The sequence below is a fragment of the Lagenorhynchus albirostris genome, chromosome 10, assembly GCF_949774975.1.
Source record: "Lagenorhynchus albirostris chromosome 10, mLagAlb1.1, whole genome shotgun sequence".
In the NCBI taxonomy this organism is placed as follows: domain Eukaryota; kingdom Metazoa; phylum Chordata; class Mammalia; order Artiodactyla; family Delphinidae; genus Lagenorhynchus; species Lagenorhynchus albirostris.
Window position 1 is genome coordinate 59,377,207 of NC_083104.1, and position 12,166 is coordinate 59,389,372.

Consider the following 12,166-nt stretch of genomic DNA (forward strand, 5'->3'; position numbering starts at 1 on the left):
ACACTCCCAATTTCTGAGAAGTTTCCTGCCACTGCATTCCCCCTCTCCTCTCCACAGTCACAGCCAGATGGCCCAGAAGACACTTGTCAGGACCAAGCAGACATCAGCTGTAAGGGAAGCATGCCCAGCCCTCCTCGGGTCCCACTGAACAGAGATCATCCTCGATGACTGCCTCCTGCCCCACTTCGCCAGGGAAAGGGAGACCGAACACACGAGAGCCCTCCCCAAAGAATCATCCTCAAGACTCCAGCTCAACCCTTCCACACCCTGGGTGGGAGAGAGGAGCCAACAGCTGTCTGACAGGATTTTGAAGACCTCCTTGGAAGTCTGTTACAGTGGTTGAATATCTCACTCTCAGAACGGGGGATGCTTGAGGCTGCAGCTGAAAGTGAAATTGAGATGATTTCATTTCAAACTGTATTGCCTGCAGGAACACAGACAACATGGATCATCTCTCTTCCATGGGAAATGGGCCTTTGAAAGGACCCTCAAGGCTCTTTCAAGTTTTCAGGTACTTTGCATCCATTGTGATATTTTAAATTCCTCTAGGAAGGATGGGTACTAGATGAGGCTCCCAAAGAAGTAACTTGTTCAAAGTTCTAGAAAGTTCTTCTGACACAAATCCAGCACCCAACCATCAGCTGAGAAAATTCTGAAGCAGAATTGCCTGGTCAAATGGAATTCAAAGCCCAGTTATTGAAGAATACACTGCCACCCTACCTACCAAACTATGGAGGGTTGCTGAGAAAACAACCACCTCCCTGATCTACTGAGTCCTATTGGGATGTTTAGGTATGTGTATTTTGGAAAAAGCTTTCCGGGTGATACGGTTTCTGATGTATACCCCTTCTCCTACTTCCCTCTAACTTCTATCCTCTCTTCCTTCCCCTCCCCACAGCCTTCCCAAGAAACACCACCCTAGTAAGTTTGAGAAAAATGGTGCCAGTGAATTAAGACAGTTAACAAAACACTCCTTGAGATAAAACAGTGTTTGCAACTCAGAAACAACTACTTCTTTGGACACACAGCCCACAGTCACCTGCTAATCTCCATACAGGCTCCATAGCTGTGTCTCGTGGGCTCTAGAGTGCAGGTTCAGTTGTTGTGGCACATGGGCTTAGTTGCTCCACAGCATGTGGGATCTTCCCAGACCAGGGCTTGAACCCATGTCCCCTGCATTAGCAGGAGGGTTCTTAACCACTGTGCCACCAGGGAAGTCCCTGAACTTTCTTACTGAAGTATAGTTGATTTACAATGCTATATTAGTTTCAAGTGTACAACATAGTGATTCAATATTTTTATAGATTATACACCATTCAAAGTTATTACAAAATGTTGGCTATATTCCTTGTGCTCTACATTACATTCTTCTGTCATATTTATTTTATACTTAGTAGATTGTACCTTTTAATCCCCTGTCCCTATCCTGCACCTCCACCCATCCCTCTCCCCAGTGGTACCACTAGTTTCTTCTCTGTATCTATGAATCTGTTTCTATTGTCTTATATTCATTCATTTGTTGTATTTTGTAGATTCTACATACAAGTGAAAACATACAGTGTCAGTATTTGTCTTTCTCTGTCTGACTTATTTCACTAAGCATGATATTCTTCAGGTCCATATATGTTTTTGCAAATGGCAAAATTTCATTTTGGGGGGGCTAATCTTCCATATATATATCTTCTTTATCCATTTATCTGTTGATGGACACTTAGGTTGCTTCCATATCTTGGCTACTGTGAATAACGCTGCAATGAACATTGAGGTACACATATTTTTTTCAATCAGTGTTTTCATTTTCTTTGGATAGATACCCAGGAGTAGTATTGCTGGATCATAGAGTAGTCCTATTTTTCATTTTTTTCAGGAACCTCCATACTGTTTTCCATAGTAGCTGAGCCAGTTTACATTCCCAACAGTGTAGGAAGGTTCGATTTTCTCCACATCTTCCCCAATATTTGGATTTGCATTTCCCTGATGATTAGTGATGTTGAGCATCTTTTCATGTGTCTGTTGTTTATTTGTATGTATTCTTTAGAAAAATGTCTATTCAGGTCTTCTGCCCATTTTTTAATTGGGTTGTTTCATTTTTTTTGATATAGAGTTGTATGAGCCGTTATATGTTTTAGATATTAACCCCTTATCAGACGTATCATTTGCAAATATTTTTCTCCCATTCAGTAGGTTGTGTTTTGGTTTTGGTTTGGTTTGTCGATGGTTTCCTTCACTGTGCAAAAGCTTTTAAGTTTAATTAGGTCCTATTTGTTTATTGTTGCTTTTATTTCCCTTGCTTGAGGAGACAGATCCAAAAAATATTGCTAAGACTTATGTGAAAGAGTGTACTGCTTATGTTTTTTTCTAGGAGTTTTATGGTTTCCAGTCTTTAGTCCATTTTTAGTTTATTTTTGTATATGATATGAGAAAATGTTCTAATTTCATTCTTTTACATGTAGCTGTCCAGTTTTCCCAGTGCCACTTATTGAAGAGACTATTTTTCCCCCACTGTATATTCCTTTGTCATAGATTAATTGACCATATGTGCATGGGTTTATTTCTGCACTCTCTACCCTGTTCCATTGATCTATGTGACTATGAAGCACTTCTTAAAAGTATTAGATAAACTAAATCAAAGATAAAGAGGTAGCCACCTGTGACCTTTCTCATCTTTATATTTAATTTCCTTTTTTTCTTTCAATTTTTCCTGTCAAGTTGCAGCATTAAAAATGATTGAAGAAAGCAATTCTAGGAAATAATTTCAGTGTAAACAATTTTATCTGACTTAAGAATTATTTAACATAAATCTTAACTCAGTCAGAATATTCAGAACACGTGGTCATTTAAAGCAGAAGACCCAGAGAAAGAATAAGAAAGGGCAATTTTTAAATTTTGTGTTTGTACAGTAGAGAGTATATCAAGTTGTGGAAGGAGAAAGGTAAAAGGGAATCATGCCTGTGATTATGCATTAAATATAGAAGATATGTGAGAATTTAGTACCTGGAAATGGGATGCTGCCCTAACAAAAATGTAAAATATATGCATTAACTTTGGGACTGGGCAACAGGCAGAAGCTCAAAGGGCCTGGGGAGACACTTGGTGGGGATTTGAAGGAGGCGAGGAAGGTACTATTATGTGGTGGTGGAAAGTCTGGCAAGGCTGACCCCTGTGGTTATATGGAAAATAGAAAGGATGCCTAAAGAAATCAGAGATCTGCTGGGAAGATGGCTAGGCAGAATGTGCAAGCTGCCAACTTGCTTCCAGATTCTTTTGTCAATATACTAGAGAAGACAGATGAACTTTTAAAAGAATTATTAAGTTTTCAAGCAAAATTTAGAGAAAATATGAGGAATCCAGGACTTGCTTGGTTTGAAAATAAAAATTGTTTCATATCCGTAGTCTCTCCCAGCAAAATATTCTCAAGAAAAGATTCAAGGCAAAGATCAAACCCAGGGTGTCATCAGTAAAGCATGACTTCAGGGTAAAGATTTCAAGGTATGGCTGTATGACCTCTTGTTAAGACCTCATAAATATTTAAGAGTGTACGTAGTAGAACTTTTAAGAATCTTAAGGGTTTGCTACATAGACCTTCTCAGTTAAGCAACAGGGCTTTTTAGAATCTTATGGGCCTATCCCCTAGTGGCCTCACAGGAAGCCAGAGATAGAGAAGGGCCCAAGAAAGGAAATATTGGTGTGGCTTTTGTCTAAAGAAGTTTATTATAAATTGATACCTAAGAAAACCAAAAACTTTATAAAAGAATTTTACCAGTGTGGACTTAAAAGGACAGAGACGGTTCGAAAGGAAAAGATATCTTACGATCCCAACCTACTATGGACAAGAAGTAGTTTGAGAAAACCACTCAGCTTCCAACATGGGTTACATAGAAAAGGAAGGATAATGTTGGCAGAACCAAAAGCCCAGAGAGTAAAGCCGAGAGCTGTGGAAAAGACTTCCCAGGGAGCAGGCCTGTGCCATAATCAAACTGGCAACATGTGGTTGCCCGATTTTAGAATTGTAATGGACTAATGACAGCTACGTGCCTCCTGTTCCTTTTTGAATGGGAGTGTCTATTGAGGTGACCCTGTCTCTGAGCCACCATTGTGTACTGGGCATTCACAGGTCTTCAGATAGAAAATAACTACACCTAAGGAGCCTCCTCTGTACCTGCTCTAATTTAGAAGATGAGCTCTTAGATTTTGAGCTGATAGCACCAGTTGGCCAGATGGTCAATATTCCAGTTTTGCAGGCCATGAGGGCTCAGTCACAACTGCTCATCACTACAGTGGTAGCCTGAAAGCTGCCACAGACCAGACAATATACAAATTAACAGACATGGCTATGTTCCAATAAAACCTTATTTAGGAAAATAGCAGCGAGCCAAAATTTGCCAACCTCTGATGTCATGGGATGAGACTTTGTGATCTTAGATAGGAGTATTTTGCATATGAGAGGATCATAAATAATTTGTGACCCAAGGGAGCAGATTAAAGATAGCCACAAGTTCTTTGCTATGCCCCCCTGAGAATCTGGGCAGACTCTGCTTTGACAGCAGAAGTGACATTGTGCATTTCCTCACCCCCTACACTGGCAGTTTCCACTCATGCCTCCGGGAATTTCCTCTTGGAGCCCTGAGCCACCATGTAAGGATGGCATACACATACATATACACACACACACCAGTATTAGAAACAGTTTAGGGATTATGGGATATCTAAGTTTGTAGTTTGCTCTTGTTTTATGTTTCATGATTTATTACATTTTTAAAGTTTTTAAAAATATGCCTGTAGTTTTTTTCCTTGACAGGAAAAAAGAAGCAATTGAGAGGCAAATCTGTATTCAAATAAAGAGAAATGACATGGTCAAAATGACCCTTAGGAGAGAACAGCTATTTCTGCTGCTCCAAGAGAAAGGACGTGTAGGAAAGCTGACCAGGAGCTCTCTCAGGGCCCAGAGGGAAAGTGAGTAGGATCCGGCTGTGAAAATGGAGGGAAAGAGGCAGGTATTTTTTAATGTTACCTAAGAATAGAAGCTTGCTCTTCTCACCTTCTGCATTTACATTCACAGAGATGGGAAAAGGTCACAAGAATTGTACCCAACAGCAGCAAGACTGTGTCTCCATTTTTCTGCTTCTATTCTCAGTTTAAGGAAAGGGATCAGTGAATATAAGAACAGGAACATTTCTGCACTCTATCAGACTCATGGGGACAATATTTGTGTTTTGGGTTTTTTCCGAACTGGGTTCCTTTAACCGTCTTTAAACCTGGAGTGCCTGAAAAGGTAGGCGCTCTTGATTCACTACAGCCCCCACGGCCACCCCCACTTAGCCTTTGCTTTCAAACACAGATGCCAAAGTGGAATATTTTTTACAGACATTAATTAATTCTGCCACATATCAAAGGTCACAGGCTGCCTTGTAATAGACCTTTTAGGGACATATTATTTGCCTCCAAGGTGATTTATTTTGGCAAGGGAGGCAAAGCATTTTCTTTAGCAAAATGTCCTGGCAATCTGTACTATATACTTTTTTTTTTCTTTTCTTTTCTTTCTTTTCTTTTTTTGCGGTACGTGGGCCTCTCACTGTTGTGGCCTCTCCCGTTGCAGAGCACAGGCTCCGGACACGCAGGCTCAGCGGCCATGGCTCACGGGCCCAGCCGCTCCACGGCATGTGGGATCTTCCCAGTCTGGGGCACGAACCCGTGTCCCCTGCATCGGCAGGCAGACTCTCAACCGCTGCGCCACCAGGGAAGCCCTGTACTATATTCTAATAAGCCATCTAGGACACTTGTCAAATAAGTCATTTACATTCTGAGACATAACTTTTAAAGACAAATATTTGACCTAATTTACAGGTTTAATTTACAGGTCAAATTTAGAAATTTGACCCAATTTCTAAAATATTGTATCTCTTTTTTATTCTCAATTTGCCCTCACACCCAATAAATGAATAATCTGTACAACAGGTGGCTTATTGATGTGCCCCGGAAGTCTAAATTCCTGCTTTGATTCTCCAGAAAGAGAGAGATGAGCTATCTTAATGAAAGACAATGGAACACATAAGAGAAGCTAATGAGAAGAACACAATGATGCCCCCAAGGTGCCTAATACATTGTGAATTCCATTATAAATAAAATCTGATATTTTTATTTTCTTATCAGATGCACCTTCTAAGATTGTCTTTCATTCTTGCTGCAGGAAATTCTTTACTGACACTGAATTGGAGAAATGATTATTTTCCCCAAATGATGCCTTTGTGTTTCTGGAAAGATGACTTTCAACATGCAAATTGGATGCATCAGAAATCATTCTGATGCAAGACCAGAACTACACTACTCTTTACTATTTCATAATGTCTGCTGCCCAAAGGAAAACATAAAACTCAACAAAGCTGGAGAAAGAGAGTAACCTCTCTAAACAGCTTAGAAATTCCTCACTGCCCGATGAATTGCTTTTATTAAAGATGGGGTTTTCTTTCCAGTTTTGAATAGATGTTTCTGAAAACAGATGAAAGGTGAGTAGGCAAAAGGAAACAAGTCTATCAACTTGTAACCACAATGGTATCCAGACTCAAACAACAAAGTGGAAACAATAAACCAGGAAAGATGCTATTGACATAATAATGGTAGCAAGTAATTACATAGTGCTTACTGGTACCAGGAACTACTGTAAACCCTTTATGTATAGCAACTCATTTAATTTTCACAAGAATAATTCTAATTTCCATCTTATTGATGAAGAAATTGAGCCACAAAAAGGTTAAGTAAGCTGTCTGAGTGGTAGTGAAACAGAAAGGAAGGGGGCAGGGCACAACCTTTAAAAGAATGGCATATCTATAGGACAGGACAAAAACTTGTTAGAACCAACTAGGTACAAGATGACGGAAGATTTGAATTCCGGTGGACCTTGAGCCTCCTTATGTGCTCATTGTAATATATTAGCATATAAGTGACACACCCACCACTGCCAGGACAGTTCTGAGGCCAACCATAAAAGGTCAAAAAGTGGGCAGGGACTTCCCTGGTGGTGCAGTGGTTAAGAATCCGCCTGCCAATGTAGGGGACATGGGTTCGATCCCTGGTCTAGGAAGATCCCTCATGCTGTGGAGCAACTAAGCCCCTGCACCACAACTACTGAGCCTGCACTCTAGAGCCTGTGAGCCACACCTACTGAGCCTGTGTGCCACAACTACTGAAGCCCACACACCTAGAGCCCATGCTCTGCAATAAGAGAAGCCACCACAATGAGAAGCATGTGCACCGCAATGAAGAGTAGCCCCTGTTGGCCGCAACTACAGAAAAGCTGCATGCAGCAACAAAGACCAAACACAGCCAAAATTTAAATAAATAAATTTATTTTAAAAAGTGGGTGGTGGCCCAATTCCTGGAAATCTCTGCCCCTTCCCCAAAATAGTTGGAATAATCCTCTCACTTATTGCCTATGAAATTACCCAGCCTATAAAAACTAACAACCCCATATTTTGTGGCCTCTCACCTTCTGAGATGGGCTGCACTCTGTCTGTGGAGTGTGTTTCTCTCTAAGTAAATCCACTTCTTACCTTTCACTTTGTCTCTCACTGAATTGTTTTTGTGATGAGACATAAAGAACCTGAGCTTCATTAAGTCCTGAGAACAGGTGTGTGATTGCAATTAAAGACAGTGTGTGGGCTTCCCTGGTGGCACAGTGGCTGAGAGTCCGCCTGCTGATGCAGGGGATGCGGGTTCGTGCCCCGGTCCGGGAAGATCCCACATGCCACGGAGCGGCTGGGCCTGTGAGTCATGGCCACTGAGCCTGCATGTCCGGAGCCTGTGCTCCACAATGGGAGAGGCCACAACAGTGAGAGGCCCGCATACTGCAAAAAAAAAAAAAAGACAGTGTGTTTCTTCTATATACTAACAATGAAAAATCAGAAAGAGAAATTAAGGAAACAATCCCATTCACCATTGCAACAAAAAGAATAAAACACCTAAGAATAAACCTACCTAAGGAGGTAAAAGAGTACTCAGAAAACTATGACACTGATGAAAGAACTCAAAGATAACACAGATGGAGAGATATACCATGTTCTTGGATTGGAAGAATCAATATTGTGAAAATGACTATACTACCCAAAGCAATCTACAGATTCAAAGCAATCCCTATCAAATAACAAATGGCATTCTTCACTCTTCACAGAACTAGAACTAAAAAGCTTAAAATTTGTATGGAGACACAAAAGACCCCAAATAGCCAAAGCAATCTTAAGGAAAAAAAAAGAAAATGGAGCTGGAGAAATCAGACTCCCTGACTTCAGACTATACTACAAAGCTACAGTAATCAAGACAATATGGTACTGGCACAAAAACAGAAATATATATCAATGGAACAGGATAGAAAGCCCAGAGATAAACCCACACACCTATGGTCAACTAATCTATGACAAAGGAGGCAAGGATATACAATGGAGAAAAGACCATCTCTTCAATAAGTGGTGTTGGGGAAACTGGACAGCCACAAGTAAAAGAATGAAATTAGAACATTCCCTAACACCATACACAAAAATAAACTCAAAATGGATTAGAGACCTAAATGTAAGACTGGACACTATAAAACTCTTAGAGGAAAACATAGGAAGAACACTCTTTGACATAAACCACAGCAAGATCTTTTTTGATCTACTTTCTAGAGTAATGGAAATAAAAACAAAAATAAACAAATGGGACCTAATGAAACTTCAAAGCTTTTGCACAGCAAAGGAAACCATAAACAAGACCAAAAGACAACCCTCAGAATGGGAGAAAAATATTTGCAAATGAATCAACAAAGGATTAATCTCCGAAATATACAAACAGCTCAGACAGCTCAATATCAAAAAAACAAACAACCCAATCAGAAAATGGGCAGAAGACCTAAATAGACATTTCTCCAAAGAAGACATATGGATGGCCAAGAGGCACATGAAAAGATGCTCAACATCACGAGTTATTAGAGAAATGCAAATAAAAACTACAATGAGGTATCACCTCACACCAGTCAGAATGCTCATCATCAAAAGATCTACAAACAATAAATGCTGGAGAGGGTGTAGAGAAAAGGGAACTCTTTTGCACTGTTGGTGGGAATGTAAACTGATACAGCCACTATGGAGAACAGTATGGAGTTTTCTTAAAAAACTAAAAGTAGAATTACCATATGACTCAGCAATCCCACTACTGGGCATATACCCAGAGAAAACCATAACTCAAAAAGACACATGCACCCCAATGTTCATTGCAACACTATTTACAATAGCCAGGTCATGGAAGCAACCTAAATGCCCATCGACAGGTGAATGGATAAAGAAGATGTGGTACATATACACAATGGAATATTACTCAGCCATAGAAAGGAACAAAATGGGGTCATTTATAGAGACATGGCTAGACCTAGAGACTGTCATACAGAGTGAAGTAAGTCAGAAAGAGGAAAACAAATATCATATGTTAATGCATGTATGTGGAATCTAGAAAAATGGTACAGATGAACCTATTTGCAAGGCAGAAATAGAGACACAGATGTAGAGAACATATGGACACCAAGGGGGAAAAGGAGGGGTGGGATGAATTGGAAGATTAGGATTGACATATATACACTAATATGTATAAAATAGATAACTAGTGAAAACATGCTGTATAGCACAGGGAACTCCACATCACTGTACAGTAGAAACTAACACAAGATTGTAAAACAGCTATACCCCAATTAAAAAAAAAAAAAGGACAGTGTGTTTAGGCTGGGTTCAAGTCCCACCCTGTGGGTTCAAGTCCCAATATGGGTTTAAACTGTGTTCGAGTTCCATGTGAGCTGCACTGTTTCAGCAGAGTCAGAATTTAAACACAGACACCTCTGGTTCCAGGTCCAGTTTTAGACAACTAGAGAAGTCCTATGGGTCTGAAAGAAATTGCTGAACTGTTTTCTCTAGACAGTAAGGCTAGAGGGAGAGACAGTAGAGACTGCATCCTTCCTCATCTCTACAAAACTCTTCATGGTTTCTTATAGGAGTGAAAAAAATGTTTCCCAGCATAAGGTGGTGTCAGGAATGATAAAAACAGCAACACTGACTAAAGCTCCATAAATCATCCTCCAGGAATTCCATAAGAAAGCACGACAATGGTCTGGTTTCAACCATCCCTCCTACTACTTTAATAGACGCTTCAGTGGGTATATTCAAGATTTTACTGCAAAATTAGGTTTACAGACAATTTGGGGGTTGAGGGGGAAACCAACAAAGAATATTCCTGTGTTTTAGTGGTAAATATGTTTTTGGTTGATGCAGAAATTTTCATTGTTGGAAGTCAGTGGGGAACCCATGATAGTTATTCAATATCCAGCAGGTCTGCTGAGTTATATAAAAGCTGTAAGTCATCAGGCAAACTAAATGTACCAAGTTGCATAGTATAGCTGGAGGATTTGTCAACATCATGAATTTAGAAAGATGTCTGCCAGAATAGATTTATTTTTCATGGCTAAATAGAAATCACAACTGACTTCGAGAGGAATCTTTTCACATGGCAAATAGGATTTCATTTGTTTCAAATTACTATTTTTCTGGGAAGGAGGGATATGAAATCTGATGATGTATTGTTGGAAATAATGTTTAATTCATTTTATTTTTAAAAATTCAACCACTTATTTCTCTGCCTTAAGCCAACTTTATTATAGAATTTTAGAACTTCTTGGAGTGAATAGAGATTATTCATTCACCCAAGGCATTTTCATTGAACCTCTACTATGGTTCAGGCACAGATCTAGGGGCTGGAGTCCCATCTCCATTTTAGAGATGAGGAAAAGACAGCCAGAGAAAGGAAGTGCCAGCTCAAGGTGGCAGGGCCAGGACTGACACAGAGATCTCATTTCTCCTCTCCCGACTCTTTCTCACAAGGGTGATGCTGCTAGTACTCTGTGAGACCCGGAGCCTTCGATAAGACCCTTTCCTCCAAAAATTGTTTAATGTAATTGCAGAGACAAACGCACATTAAAAGTAAAGCAATAAGTGCCTCTCTCCCATAGAGCTGTGGGAGGTCCCTTTTCTCCTCAGCCAGGACTAGAGGCCAAGATCACCCCCTGAGGATCGTTGTCAGGGTTGCCACGAGCTGGGCAGCCTTGTTTTCCTACCTCAGACATTTGTAGTCGCTGGGAGCCCCAACTTTGTCTGTACCAAGTGTACTGACCCCACAGCCAGACTAGGGCCTTAAGTGGCAGCAGTGGGCACAGGGTCTATGGCTTTCCTTGGATAGGCTCTTGTGAGCCAGTCCTGGCCTGGGTCACCCCAAAAGTAGCTTGGCGCCTGCCTGCCCCACAGATGTCACCAGGAAGAGGGTGTCCAGAATGGGGACTTCTGTTGTGGAAGGGGCATCTGAGGCCACCTGACTCGGGGGAAGCTCCCACTTTTCCCTGCCCGGATTAACCTGAGTGCCATCCAGGCCACTCGGTCCACCTGCTCACAGCCGTGTCTCCTGCACAGGGTCCTGTACAGGATGGCAAGGTGGGGGTGGTGAGGAAGAGCCGAGAGTTGGTGCTGGAGAAGAATGAGCGCCGCTGGTGGCAGGGCAAGGAGGTCTGACCTGACACTCAGTACACCAGCCGCAAGCTCAAGCCCCACTTCTGAGCAGGTGGCCGCATCCAGAAGGACAGCTCAGGGACCACACAGTTGTGAGCTGTGCCATCCAGACCAGGCACTTCCTTCTGGAGAGTTTTCTATATTGAAGTGCCTACTTTATCAGCTGACAAAAATAGTGTTTTAGAAAAGGTCTAAACAGCTTTGAAGTTCTAAAAGTATTTTCTTCACTGAAAAAAGTTCTGAGAGTATCTTATTTTGTTCTAAAAGCAATAAAACACTTTCTGTGGGGGAAAAAAAAAAAGTAAAGCAATAGTACCAGAGTTAAGCACCAGGCAAGGTAATAATATTGAGATGAATGATTGTCTTAGCAGAAGTTGACATCACTTATTCTACCCATTCCTTCTGAAGCCTCCTCCCTCAGCGGGGAGGAGAACTCAGGTCCATTCAGCACCTACTCTGGGCCTGGCACCATGCCAGACATATCACTTATATGGTAGTTTTGTTCTCACAAGGATATTACTCTCAGCTTGCATTTAGAAAAGAGACTACAAGAAATCATCTTTTCCATGATCATCGTGGTGGTAAGTACCAAACTGAGA

General features: G+C 41.0%; 1 non-coding gene across 1 annotated transcript; it reads left to right on the top strand.

Moving 5' to 3' along the window:
* Positions 1-11,001: 11,001 nt before the first annotated feature.
* LOC132528308 (small Cajal body-specific RNA 20) lies at positions 11,002-11,133 on the top strand. The gene has a single exon (XR_009543187.1). It is a non-coding gene; the product is annotated as a small Cajal body-specific RNA 20 (non-coding RNA).
* Positions 11,134-12,166: the final 1,033 nt, after the last annotated feature.